The sequence below is a fragment of the Brienomyrus brachyistius genome, chromosome 3 (genome assembly GCF_023856365.1).
Source record: "Brienomyrus brachyistius isolate T26 chromosome 3, BBRACH_0.4, whole genome shotgun sequence".
Classification (NCBI taxonomy): Eukaryota; Metazoa; Chordata; class Actinopteri; order Osteoglossiformes; family Mormyridae; genus Brienomyrus; species Brienomyrus brachyistius.
The window spans coordinates 14,629,177-14,641,352 of record NC_064535.1 but is presented as its reverse complement, the minus strand read 5'-3'; the positions used below and the strand labels follow the sequence as shown (position 1 = coordinate 14,641,352).

General features: G+C 41.6%; 1 long non-coding RNA gene across 2 annotated transcripts; it reads left to right on the top strand.

The window, feature by feature from the left end:
- The first annotated feature begins 5,045 nt into the window (after positions 1–5,045).
- Positions 5,046–9,521, top strand: LOC125739538 (uncharacterized). Of its 2 annotated transcripts, XR_007397203.1 has the most exons (4): positions 5,053–5,157; positions 5,397–5,691; positions 5,845–6,066; positions 7,735–9,517. It is a non-coding gene; the product is annotated as an uncharacterized LOC125739538 (long non-coding RNA). The 2 variants fall into 2 exon arrangements; XR_007397202.1 differs by having other exon boundaries at positions 5,046–5,691; positions 7,735–9,521.
- The last annotated feature ends 2,655 nt before the right edge of the window (positions 9,522–12,176 follow it).

Here is a 12,176-nt window from a genome sequence, read left to right as displayed (position 1 = left end):
CAGCTGTGGAATGGTCTCCCGGCGGATGTGCGGGATTCAGGCACACTCTCGCTATTCAAGTCTAGATTAAAAACGCACTTGTATAGTTTAGCGTATAGGAAACCTAGTTCTAGTTCCAGCTATTCGCTCACTCCCAGTTAGACTAACAGTATGAGGTGAAGAGCTGGGTGGGGATCGGTGTCCTTGGCTTTGGATAAACTGATGCGTCAGTGCTGTCACTCTAGCCTTACACTAGAGTGCTGATGTTCAGGGAGTCCCCATGCCTGTGTTCCCGCCTGTCTCTCCCTCTTTCTCATGCTGCTATAGCCAGATCTGCCGGAGCCTGGATGAATATTGCACTCAATCATTTTGCTTGCACTGCCTCTAGTTTCCTCAACTCTGGCTAATACACTATTTTCTTACTTCCTCCCCCACCCCTTCTGGGGTGTGCTGCCTGGAGAACCATAACATCCAGGAATTTATGCTTCTGCTGCCTGCAAGACCACTACCTCCACTTCCGGCAGCTACCCTCCAGCCTGCCTGCCCTTGGCTCACGGATGCCTCTCCTTCCTCCCCTGCTGCTGTGCCACTGTTGATCTTGCCATCATGCATTAAGCACCCCGTGCCTGCACCAGTCTGCCCCTGCATCGAGACTGAAATTTCAACCCCTGTATTAGCTTAAATTATATAATCTTGTTTTGTTTGACTCTTCTGCCGGCCCCTGGATAATGGGCCCCCCCTTTGGGTCTGGTTCCTCCCAAGGTTTCTTCCTCTTAGGGAGTTTTTCCTTGCCACCGTTGCCTTTGGCTTACTCACTGGGGGGTCTTTACATGGCAGAAATGTAAAGCGCATTGAGACAATGTAATGTTGTGATAATGCGCTATATAAATAAAATTGCATTGCATCACCATACTGTCTGTCTAAGCTACTGTAGGTTCAGTTTGGAATAATCTTTATATCTTCAGTTTTTGCGAAAGGAACAAATCATTATGCTTAGTTTCTTGTCGAAGCTTGTTGCTTCCCATGTAGAGCAGCACTGGGATCCATGTCTTTGGTAGGAAAAGGTAATTAGCTGAAGGTTGTCATCATCATGGATACCTGAAAATATTACTATCTCTGCTGTGATCTTGAATTGTGTCACAACACTGCAGAAAAAGGAGACATGGTAAAAACGGTGTGGTGCACAGTGAATGCTGAGGAGCGTGCTGGTGCTGTGGAGCACTGCAGGGCCCAACCCCCCCTCCCAAAGGAAATGCATTACAAACCACACTGTAAAATTTTCGTGATGACACAGCTGATCGTTTTCATTTCGATTTAGATTATGTACTGGATCAATGGATGGTTAGATGAAACTACACTAATCCAAGGTGAATGGTGACCCACCATATGAACTCAGGAACCAAGACAAAAGTCCCTTAAACTTAAACGTAAAAGGTTAAAAAAGGTTAATGCCAAGTGTGAACCCATAGGCTGAATCGATAGTATGAAACAGCTGTCAATTGTTATATCACCAGGTACTTGTATTGTTTACTATTTGCAGAGTTGAGCTGAATATTCTTTTAGGTACCCAGGCTAGTGATAAATTCCAGCAATAAATGGGGATTACACTTATGAGGTATAAACGCCCATTTATTGTTTATATACTTCAAAATTCTTGGCCGCTTAGATCTCCATTATGTGCAGTAGAGCACAAGCACAGACTGATCTCTGAGTAAAACTAAATAACTGAGTCATCCGTGCGTCACGTGGGTCAAACGCAGTTATGCGGCTAATGCCCCAACTTGCCCAAACCCCAAGAGAGAAGAAAAAACGCAAGTATATAAGGACACAGCTTAGAAAACTGCAGCACCATATTTGTAGTCAATTTCAAACCAAACTAACTAGCATATTTTGGCCGACTACTGTAGACATAACATGAACAATAGCATGTATTGTAATACGAGTATTCTTGACGGTGGCTGCCTTCAATATCATATGAGTACTGTAACTCGGAGTAGAGGGAAGCCAATTCGCTTGGGCTAAGCTCGTGCAAAAGTTTTTTTTTTTTTTTTGCAAATTTGAAAAAGCAAAACACTCCCATCAAGTGACTAGAAGTGGTACTGCACACAGGTTTGGTTTTGGGGGTGGGTTAATAGATTAGTTTGGTAAAATCCTTAACGAATATCAATTCTCTATTGATTTCACACGTATTAACCTGTTATATCATTAACCTCATAAATCTATTGCATTGTTCATGTTTGTTCAAAAGAATCATTTAAAATGTTCGACATTTGCTGATGCTAATGAAACGTTCAAATATCCCTAGTGAGCATATATTAAAATAAAAGCAGAAATGTAACTTTGGACTTGCCTGCTTTTTCTCTTGATCCTTTATAGTCAGGTAGAGTGTGATATTACCGGAACACTAATTTCAGCTAATCAAGACAGCAAGGAAATCTGACAACTCCTTCCTTAAAAAGGCTGGTTCTGTCCTGGGGGTGGACTGGAGACCCTGGCGGAGGCGTCTGAGAGGAGAATGCTGAAAAAGCTTCTCAGCATCATGGACAACCCCTCCCACCCCATGTACGCAGCCATGATGGGTCATCAGAGCTCCCACAGCAAAAGACTAACTGCCTCCAAATGCAGAACCGAACGACACAGGAAATCCTTTCTACCTGTGGCAATAAGACTGTATAACTCTTCCTCATTTTGTAGGTGATTTTTTCAGAACTGTCATTAATTCTTATTTGGATCGTGCAATATTACACATGTGTTTGGTATTGAATGTTTGTTTTATCCATCATCACATGCTGCTATCGCAATTATTCAAGGCACAAATACTAAGCCACTTTTTATTACCACGTGCACTAATAATCTGTTATTTTATTATATTTGTTATAGCTTAGTTATAGTTTTTTTTTTATTTACTTTGTACAGAGTATGAGTATTTATGAGTATTTATATAGTTATAATACAAAGTATTACTCATAGTTATTTGCACTATTATTTTCTTTACCTTACCTTTATTCCTATTTTTGCTCTGAGCATGTAAAGGACAAAAGAATTTCCCTCGGGATAAAGTTTTTTCTTATCTTATCTTATCTTATCTTATCTTATCTTATCTTATCTTATCTTATCTAATGCTTTTAAAACTATCAATGGGATGCTTAATTTCCCCTTTTCCTCTAATTTCAATGGGACAAATTAACATATAACACTGTCACCATCAGTGACTGTATCTAAATCCAGAAGACAACTCTGCTAGTATCTTCTATATGGAGAAATACTCAATTAGTATGCTTTGTTCCCAAACATGCAGATTTCAGAATTACTTTACAATGGTTGTTGCTTCTATATTATTATATTTCGGTTGTCAAAGGCCCCTCTGCCCTTTTCTATAATGGTGTGTGTGTGAGTGTGTTTATTAACCAAGTCTAGTTGAGGCCCCTTTTCATCAGAGCCCCTGGGCTTCAGCCCGGTAAACCCCGTGCATTAAAGCACCCCTGTATATTATGCTTATAAAAATGTAGAAGAGGAAAATGGAGCGAGGATAGAAAGACTGAAGAAGGGTGATGGAGAAGGAGGGTGACTGAAAAAGGGGTGGAGGGGGAATGGAGAAATTTAACACAAATGACAAGGTAATCATGGGCAGTAGCACCAAACAAAGACAAGAAACCAGAAATATTCCACCTAATATGTCTGACTCACCCTGTTCTCATGAAAAAACACTGGTGTCAATCCCTGTCTCATAATCTGTGTGTGTGTGATTAAACTAGGTAAATAAAAATTGAAAAAATACCAGGATGGCAGATAATAATGAGTCATCCAACAATCCCCAATACACACACACACACACACACGCACACACACACACACACACACACACACACACACACACACACACACAGCATCTAAAACCATAGCTGCTCCATCTGATACCTTTGTGTACCAAATCAGGAGTTAAACAATCATAGTGTGTGTCTGTGTTTCTTAAACTTCCTTTTTCCGGTATATTTGTATCTAAAGCCTGAGAGTGAAGCCAATGGGCAGGTGCTACTTTTTACTCTGTGGGCCAACTGATATTGTTAAAGCAAGACTCACCAGAGCTTAGTTAAAATGGCCTGTGAGCAAGCTGATGAATGACAGCATTTTTGGAACAATGGTATCATGCCAATCAATTTAGGTAGACACATGCCTACCCAATATTTTGTAAAAGAAAATGTACTGTATAAGGTAATGATTCAGTCAACCAATAATGTGCCTACAGTAAGCTTGCGGTCAGGGTAATCTGGCCAATGAGTGAGCTTCCTCCGGCATATAGCATCTCTTAATCCCCTCCCCCATCCCTCATCATTCTCATCTTCTACCAATAACTTTACACATCATCAACAAATCGTCACGTTGTGACATTCACGACTCACGTCCAGGGCTGCCAACTCTCACGCATCTGGCTCTCACGCTTTCAGACTGTCACGCTCACTAAGAAATCTTACAGCAGATCTACAGTGTATTATTCTATTACAAACCTAAAATGAACTACATAAAAAGCGTTGGGGTTGTTTGCAAATGCTACAGACTATTTACGAGGTAATAAAACTCTTACATATATGTAAATGAGTGTGCAGGCTTGCCTCAAACTGAAAATCTCACGCCAGCCAGCTGATCGAAGCTGGAAACCCCACACATCTCAGCGGCAGAAAACAGGGTTAGCTGGACGTGTTTCTATGTATAATAGTTGTATAAAGTTTCAAGAACATTGATATCTGCGCATGAGTATCTTTTATGTCTTGTGTGTGGTTTTCAAATGGTGCCTACTGACAAATTTGGTTTGCACAACGCTCCTTGTGTGGAGGACTGAGTCAGCCCTCTCTTTTGCTTCACTTCCAGGCCTTAATGTTGTGATTTAAACAGCAAACAGACACACCTGTGGTTTCTACTTCTGTTTGTGGAGCTAGTTGAAAAACAGGCTGGTGAAAAGCCGACAGAGCAAAATCTTGAGGTAAAAATGCTAATGCTGAACCCCAGCCTTGGGCCCTCTGCTACCTGGGAAGGGCACCAGCTTCCCCTGCGGCCCTGACTTGGATGAGTTTTTCTAACATGGATGGATAGATGTTAATACTGCAGTAATATAATCCACAGCCACACTAGTGGTGGCGCAATTATAATCGCCTCGTGTTGCGGGGAGGTTTCGTGTCAGCAGTGAGTGCCAGTGTCTGATCTAACTAAAATACAGTTCAGGCAGGAAACTCAAAGAAAACAGATACTTCTGACCATTTAAATCTTTATTATGTGGATGTTCTGTGTGTATTGTAGCTCGCATACCTACACCCGGTGGGAGTTGGCTGTTCGTAGATGTGTCATTGGTGCTTTTGTCATCGTTTCAGTCATCTGGCTCGGCTACTTAAAATGCTTCATCAGATCTCTCTGCTCTCCCTCAGGGAACTTTCACGTGGGAACAGACCTGGAATCTCGTCATGGTCAGACAGAGTTCTTTTCCCCTTCAGACACGTCCCCCGGATAGTCGCAGAGAAACCCCACTTCAGACAACCGAGCCACAGTTTCAGACGAATCGTCTCAGAGGTTGCTAAGATGGGAAATGCAGTTTTACAAACGGTGATCAGCAACAGCCACTGAGTGAAACAGAGGGAGGAGAATGTGCAGGAACATGAACACGTCCCATCCGGTGGCACGATTCCTGCGACTCCGTCGTGATCAGTTTGGTCTTCAAAGGACGTAAGCAGAACCGGTGTTAGTCCTAACTTTTGGGGGTTTAGATTTCTATTTGAAGAATAGTTGAATTTTATTACAAATGATGGATAAGATGATGTTGATCCTTGGCTTACTGGCTTTCTGCATCACTGCGTCACTACTTGACTTCTCTTGTAGGAGAGGCAGAAGCCTTAGTCACCATAGTCATCCGTAATTTCAACACCCTTCTGTGCAACTGGATCCCAGACTTCCTGAGTGAGACCCATGATGATCCACTTGGGCAACCTCTCCAACATTAGCAGTGATGTCCCCTAAGGCTGCGTGCTCAGCCCACTTCTACTCATCCAGCTGACTCATGACTTTGCTGCAAAGGACAACTGAAATGCTGTCAGTGTTAAGGTAAGGCATGGAATGCTTTATTGTCCCTGAAGGGAAATTTGTCATGGACTCCAAACCACTGCATTCCATAACATACATTGCATTCAACAGAATCACACCATACAATATACAGACAATAATAAGTAATAAACGATAATACAATAATATACAATAACCAATAAAAAACTTAACAAAGACATTAGGTCTTAGTTTTTTTTTATTGTTTATTATTAGTGCATCTGATAGTATGTTTGCTTCTGCCATCTGGCTTCAGTATAATTTTTGCACATTTAGTTAAGTGCTGTGTTCTTAATTTTTTTTGTCTATAAGGACAGAAAGGTTTATATATGACTAGTAAAAAACAGAGCTGAGTAAACTTGTTATACAGTGTATGAACACCAGAGGGCACCACATACACTAGTCACATGGATAGTTGATAAACAACTGTAACCAGGGCCGGTAAATCCTATAGGCGACATATATGGCCAAAAAAAAGCGGCATCTTCTACGATGGTGCTGACCTGCCAGGCAGTTTGCCTCAGACAGGGGGCGCTGACAGTAACACTTTCCTCGGGTGCCATACTGGCTCCTCAAAGTAACTGATCTCTGCAGGACCCTACAGACGCCGCCCCCCCCCTCCCCCCCACACCCAAGTCTTTATGCTGTGTGATAATTTTCCAGGCGCAGGCATCTTCATTAGCACTATTGCGTGTTGTAGTCATGAGTCATTACCTTTCATTAGGTTTAAGGATGTGTTGTAAAACTTACTGGAGATTTGTGGGGCAAAGCCCAGAAATTTATCTAAACATAGCATGATGCACTACAGCCTTCTGAAAGATGATTCTTTACCTGTGGCTTCAGTCAAGACAGATTCTGGTGTTTGCTCTCTGTTCGCGATTATGTCATCATGTAAAGTCTCATAATTTGCATTCTTATTGTTCAGCTGAGGCTGCACATGTCTGCAGATGAATGCAGAGAGAGAGAGGGCGATTACTCTTGAGGAAGCATCCCTGCTTCAGGATTAGGTGCAAACTGACGGTGCGTGTGGAGGGTGGTCTGTACCGCAGGAGACAGCATGACCCCTAGGAGGAACATGAACCGGATGGTCGATAAATAATGCAAAGTCAGAGTGAAATAACAGTGTCTTTAGTTGACTTTAGTAGCATCATGGATAATTAGCCCTTGATTTTTCAATTTAAGAAGAAATTTTAACCCCCCCCCCCCCCAACACTACCCCCTCTGGTATATCATATTATCCAAGTGCTAACCAACTGTCCTCATGAGAAACTGCTTTAACGTTATGAAGCTCTTATTCTTTCCCTCCTAATAGACATGGATTGATACTACAGGGTTCTAAATGCCTCTCCCATGTCCTGGTCACCAAACCCAACACGCAAGCTAATGGTGGTAGCCGGCTTTAGCTGGTCTAAGATGATCTTAGATAGTCCCAGTACATGCTGCTCTTTGATGGTTTAACTGGCTGGGTCACCAGTTGGTCATGCTGGCATAACCAGAGAAAACCAGCTAGAATGACCATTATAAGCTGGTATGATGAGCTAAGTCGTTAAAACAATATTGCAAAAACATGAGTCGGTCAACCAGCTGAACCAGTCTAAGATGGTCAAGTTTGTCATCCTCACTCTCAGTAGGATGCTAACATGGCCTGTGTTCTTATGTATTTTCCTAAAGGGGTGACAACTGTGAAACTCAACAGTGACGACTTGGCGAAAGTCTCAGAAGTGTCATGATTCTTGTCCGCTTCCTACTGGGAACAGAAGTAGCAAGGTGAAAAGAACAGCATTTCTCCAGTCTCCGTCTCCATGGCTTTGAAAAGAGGATGACAGAGATGAGATGACAAAACAATTGCATGTGTCAAGCATCTATCAGTTACATTTAGCTTCAAAAAATGAATAAATTACTGTAACTCTGACCAGAAACATTGAACTTTTATTTAAAATTTAAATTTCAAGTGCCAGACAAATTCACTTAACTTTTTGTGCAGTGCAATGATTAATATCCATTTTCTCTTGATATCATTTGCTTTTATTTTGATTTATTTTACTTTTATATAATGTTTTCTATAACGTTATTTCACATCGTGATATGCAGCGTACTGAATATGATGGTGTGACAATAAAGCTGTACCTGACTTGCTTGCATTCTTGGGTTGGAATACTCCATAATTATAACTGATAATGCACCAAGATGGCGCACGAGGTGATTGCGCCCCTAGTGGTCTGGCACCCTTGACAAATGCCAGGTTTGTCCCGGTCACACGCCAACTCCGCTACAATCAATATTTAGCTAAATCAGCCTGTGAATGCTTCAAGGAGAAAGATGGAGACAGTGGTGGGACCAAGCAGCCTTCTCAACACTTTTTTTGGTCTTATTATCTTATGAAAAATTCATCAAATGCAAATGTGCTTTCTTGAATCTAAGGAAACAGATCCCCAGCCGAGAGAGAAGGCCATTTTTGTTACCATGGGTTTATAGATTGTTGGATGATAGATCGTAGTTATGTACTGACGAAAGCGCAGAGGAGACGGAAGGGAGCGGCTGGGATTAACTTTATATAATATTTGTGGGCCACTGAAGTGAAAGATGCGATCCCAACCTTCATCATAAAACAGAAGAAGTTAGTAACTGATCTTATTTGGTGGGGAGCACAGGCAGGTCAGCCAATGAGACGCAAGAATTTCCGAAAGCATTTAGCTTGATGACTATACCTTTAAGGACAGTGCATACTGTAGCAGCCTGCTGTGTAATGTATGCAAAAAAGTTAAATAGAAATCAAAGAAAAATGTAAAACATAAATGCATATTGCTTGGCATTAAAAAAACACGTTTCAAATAAAACACAATATGTTTTCTGTTTTTGTTTAAAAGTATTCTGCAGCATTTGTCACATTTTGATGCTATTCTACTTTTTTTCCCTCGCTTGAATTCGATTCAGAGCTGACTCAGTGAAGGCCTGAAAATAGAAGCTTGCGGCATTACTGCTGATCTGTATAAATGATAATCGTCTTACGGAGTGTTACTAGGGATGACAGGGAATGGGAGAGACCGTAGGTGTGAATGTATTCTCTACTTAATGAAGGTAAACAAATGCATCAGACTTAATAGGGTTCAGGGCCAGGTTACAGAGGCGGTATAAAATGATCTTGTTTTTCCCAAATAGCAGCTACAGATCAGTGTGACTGGTGAATTGCTTCCTGTTTGCAACCAGGACTGCACTGGGTATGACAGAATGTATAGGGGGACACTGAGGATGAAAAGCCCAAGACCATATTGGTGGAAGTTTCCCTGTCTAACAAGCACGGTGCTGGTGGCCCTCAGCTCCCCTGGTGTTGGGACCAGGAGTCCGAGGGTATTAACATTAGGCTTTTCCTAGATCCCAGGACAGTTCAGCCATCTATTCCATCAACCATGTACTATTTATAAATAAAAAGTTGGCTTTGTTGACAAACTTTTCACCTGAATGGAGTCACACCTGTCAAACAAATCCAGTTGTTCCCATCCTGCTTGTTATAAAAATATATCATTAAGGAGCTTTAAAATTATACTTTGCTCAATCATGCATATTATAAGGGGTCTCGTCAGCTCTGTGGACCTGGAGCTCTTGCCGGTCATTATTGTAGACCAGGGGTCTCCAACTCCGGTCCTGCAGGGCTACCGTCCAGTAGGTTTTCTATCCTACCTGGCTTCTGATGAGCCACACCTGTTCTCAGGTAAATACCAGGAACAGGTGTGACTCATCAGAGGCCGGGTAGGATAGAAATCCTAGGGGCAGATTAATGAATAGGCTATCCTAGCATATAAGCTAGGTCTCTGTCAGACCTCAGGGCTCCATCCTACTTTAGGAAAAATGGAGCAGTTAGTTACATCTGTAACACCTTGGTGTCCATGTTGATGTCTTGGAGGGTCTCTAAATGCTTTAATCTATCCCTGATTGTTACTGATAGCATTTTTTTAATATTGGCTTGGACTACTCAGGTTAAGTCTCAGAGTATTAATTTCTAGAAACTTCTGTGATTGATATTTGTCTCGTTAACCACCTTAGCACCAACTTTCTGAGCTAAACTCTCCATGTCTCCTGCCTGTCAGTGCCATGTATATTCAGAGTGAAAGACTAATGTGTTTGAGACCATTTGTTAGCTGAATTCCCAGAATTCATCTGCACAAAGTCAGTATCAAACCATGCAGAGAAAAGCATGTTTCTTGATGGTTTTGAGGCTATTCTTGTATTGCAGTAACAGTGATTAAATTGGTTTTCACACTGTGTAAGCCCTAATGCTGCTGCTGTTGTTGTTTTGAACGTTGGACTAATTTCCCAGGAATCACAGTAAGAGTTAAATCAGGTCCTGGAAGTAAGTGTCATTTTATTTCATTAAATGTTTGCTGCTTTTGTGTGAGTTTTTGAACATCTTTTCAATCTAAATTCTCTTCTCCAGTACACTGTGATCTAAATTTAGTGCCTGTAAATTTAAATTTTGCAAAAAAATCTTTTGTATTTTGCAAAAGATTTGTAAGTCCGGTCCAAGCTTTGAAATGCTGCTGTTATGTGGGATTCTGGAGAGCAATTACATACGTGGGAGATTATCCAGGAACCGTCTCGTAAAATGATTGTGCCGCTTCCATGCTTCTCTGTGGTTTTACTACTCCATTGTAGATGATGCTATCAGAACTCAGGACAGAGAGCCTTAAATCCATGACGATATAATCAATTGCCAAGAGAGGCACCGGTCCTCCACAGGGAAGCCAATGTTCCCCCTTGCTATAATAGACCTGTGTATCACTTTTTGTGACAGGAAGTATTCTGAGGAGTCAGTTAAATTGGGGATCACTCAGCTTTGGGCTAGGTAAGGCAGGGAGGGTTGGAAAAGGAGCTTCAGTATGGGAATAGATAGCTTCAGTATAGCTTCAGTGGTGAGTGCTATCCTGTTATCTATAATGTTTTTGCTTTTTGATTCTGTGCTATTGTTGAAATGACAGTAATACAATTTGGATTGCACGAATCTAGATACTGTGATAGTTTAAGAGTGAACAGACTGACAATAAAAAAAAACTATACCACTTATATAATCTATTCCCACCTTTGTGCAATCTGCTCTGCCCTCTGTCACTCTTACCAAGGCTTATTTGAGTAGTTCCTGTTAAAAGCTACTGTAGGTTAAACAGCTGCAGCACTGGAACGCTGCTCACGTTACACCTAGCATTTTCTTGCCAAGCACCGAACTTCCAGAAAGTGATTCCCAAATAAATCCATGTGACTGTTAATCTAACACATGTGGGGAAAGGAAGAGGTGAGGTGCTACCGAGAGAAATCGATAAATCATCACAGATCACCACTGCCTACATACGTGCAACATTTCTGACCGAACCATGATAATATCCAGCATCTCGTCATCTTCCCAGATTTACCCGTAGAGTAATATCTATTGCCGTGGCTTTGTGAGTTCATATACTGATGGGAGAACAGGGTACAACTTTAAGCAGAGTACTTAAGCAGAACTGATTGAGTAAATACAGCGTGGTTCAATGAATGTGTATGTCACTGAGGAGAAAGTCATTTATGAATTAGCAATGTGTAATGGGTGGCATTATGAGCGCTTCCTGTAATGGGCTATGACTACAGAGACTGGTGTGTATGTTCAGAAGGGACTGGAGCTGTACAAGTCTCACGGTGTCTGTTAGAATGAGACGAGCGTGTGGACGGTTGCAAAGTATAATTGGACCCATGAGGCAGGGTCCAGTCCACAGTAAAGTGAGCATCCCTGGTGCACGTACATCTCGGAACGCCAGGGTATTGAACCTGGTGTTGGGTTGGATCTAACATCCATATGCTTTGCTCATATCCTTCTGTGGTTTCTGGGCTGGGGGGGGGAGTGTTAGGTGAAGGAATGTTACAGCTAGTGAGGGTCTGTTTCTATGATTCTCCTTCAGAGTTGTTTTGGTCTGGATTATATTAACTTGCTAGTCTTGTGTGTGGTTTATTAATATAATAATATCAGAACTAGTACCACAAATCTTAAGACCTCATATTCCCAAAAAGATCACTTACATATATAGATGTCAGTCATTATGCGTATAACCTTTTGCAGAATATGCAAAGTATATATGAATATGCAAAAA